This window comes from Lactuca serriola, chromosome 4 (assembly GCF_051521515.1).
Source record: "Lactuca serriola cultivar US96UC23 chromosome 4, Lser_US96UC23_V15, whole genome shotgun sequence".
In the NCBI taxonomy this organism is placed as follows: domain Eukaryota; kingdom Viridiplantae; phylum Streptophyta; class Magnoliopsida; order Asterales; family Asteraceae; genus Lactuca; species Lactuca serriola.
In genome coordinates this window covers 42,872,852-42,875,317 of record NC_136411.1, presented here as the reverse complement: position 1 = coordinate 42,875,317, position 2,466 = coordinate 42,872,852, and the positions used below count along the sequence as shown (strand labels likewise).

General features: G+C 36.7%; 1 pseudogene; it reads left to right on the top strand.

Annotated features, from left to right (window-relative positions):
• The first annotated feature begins 616 nt into the window (after positions 1-616).
• LOC145098297 (trans-resveratrol di-O-methyltransferase pseudogene) lies at positions 617-1,913 on the top strand (annotated as a pseudogene).
• Positions 1,914-2,466: the final 553 nt, after the last annotated feature.

The following is a 2,466-nucleotide window of genomic DNA, read 5'->3' as shown; positions in this document are numbered from 1 at the left end:
ATCTGATTTAGGATAATCCAATAAATGCAATTTGGAAATCAGGCCACTTCCAAATTCGAAACACAAAAAATATAGTTTGTTGTTTTGTGTTCTTTGGAGATAGAGAGAACTAGAAGTATGATTTTTGATAGTGAGTTTTGTAACCCTTTCTCTGGAACATAAAAGATGTTCTTATACAAGAGGGAAAAGTAGTTGGTGGTAGCTACATGCAATTTTGGCGCCAAAACAAATGGTTGGATATATGGTTATAAGACATAACCGGTTCTGATATCAGAAGGATGTCACCATTATATAATTGGTGGGAAATGCATGGTTGGAACTTAACTCGTTATAGAAATCCGTTTAGGTTTCGGTGCTCTGCCCCATGGACCCCGGTAGGGTCGCTGCCCCTAGACCCTGCCAAGGGGCTGCAACCCCTTGGAACCCTACACCCTACACCCAGGGGCGCTACCCCCGGACCCCCACATTCCCGAGTTCAGAATTATCACACCGAGAGTACACTCCGAACCTCTAAGCTCGTTTCGTAAATGAAACTTGGCCTATCTCATTATTAATAATAATTACACTAAAAAAATGTTGATAGCACTAAAATCACCAACACATTGTATGAAACTAGATGTCGTTGCAAAATGATGAACAATCTACAAACTTGCTTCATTTTCAAGCATACATATGGAACCACATCTTCAGCTTTAGAAACTCTATGTGTCTCAAATGTGCTCTTTAGCTTCAAATACCTGATATCATCAATTACCATGGTGCACCAATGTTGCTCTTCGAGCTAGTTGAAGCCCTCTCCATCAACAAGGAGAGAGATCATTTTGTCTATAGACTTATGCACATCATTGTTCATTCTGATTTCCTTATGAAAAAAAGTACATCCACAACTGGACACCACGTAGAGGAGGAAAGAAAAGGCTATTTTCTAGCTCCTGCTTCTCGCTTCCTTCTAAAGGAAGTTCCATTAAGCATTAGACCCTTTTTGCTAGCCATGTTGGATCCAATACTGATGGATCCATGGCAACACATGAGCAAGTGGTTCAAGAACGATGACATCAACCCTTTTCACACAGCCCACGGAAGGAATCTTTGGGATTTTGTAGGCCAAGATATAAATCTTAACCAGTTATTCAATGAAGCAATGGGCAGTGATGCCAGGCTTGTGACAAGTCTGGTTCTAAAACACTCTAGAAATATTTTTGAAAGGTTGAATTTAGTTGTTGATGTTGGGGGTGGTACTGTAACTGTTGTCAAGGCTATTGAGGAAGCTTTCTCCTAATATAAGTTTCAGATGTTTTGATCTTCCTCATGTTGTTGACGGTTTGGTAGGAAGTAAGAAGTTGAATTTCTTGCTGGAGACATGTTTGAATCCATTCCCAAAGCTGATGCAGTTTTGGTCAAGGTATTCTTTATTTTTTTCCACTTAATTTTCTTATCTTAAAATTATTATGTTTCATCTTAGACATAATTTTTAATCTTTTTGAAAGACCAAATATAGTTGCTTGAAAGATTTATTGATAATTTACACTATAAGTTAGATCGAAGGTTTATATACAATGATTCTTTATCTTGTTTATTAATTATTTTCGTGCTTTGAGAAAATAGTGGATATTACATGATTGGAGTGATGAAGCATGAATAAAGATATTGGTGGAATGCAAAGAGGCAATCCCCATCAAAGAAAATGGAAAAAAATAATCATCGTAGACTTGGTGTTGAAGAACGGTGAAGGCGGAAATGAATTACTCAAGACTCAACTTTTCTTTAATATGATTATGTTGACCTTGGTGACATGCAGAGAAAGGAGTGAAAAATATTAGGAAAAGTTTTTCGTGGACTTTGCCTTTAGCGATTACAAGATAACTCCAATTTTGGTGTTAAGATCTCTCATTATGAAGTCAAGACTTGATTGAAAAAAAAAAACAGAGCCTGCTTAACTCTAACGACAAGTAGTAAGAAGAGGGGAACATAGAATAAGAAGAAGCAATTGAGGGGTATTTTCATCCAACTTTCTGTTGGGATTTTATTGAACTGAAAAACTCACTATAACATCAAAAATAGCATTCTTGCTTATACTTGAAAGAAACAAATCAAACTAACTACATGGGTTTATCTCTAAAATATAGGAAGAAAGGATAATGACTAAAAAAATCAATAATAAACTAGATAAACTCTTCTAAGCTTCTGGATTATTCCAACAATTTCCCCGTAATCTAGAAGTGGTTACTTGCATCACTCCTAGTAAGTCTATCATCTTTTCAACCTTGGTTCTTACCATCGACTTCGAGAGAATATATGTATGTTGCTTATTGGTGCTCACATGTTCAATTGTGACTTCGCCATTCTCAATACATTCTATTATAAAATGGAATCTTGTATCGATATGTTTACTCCTCCCAGGAAACACAGGGTTCTTTGCCAGGTCAAGAGCGAATTTTTTGTCGAGATGCAATACCGGTGGTTTGA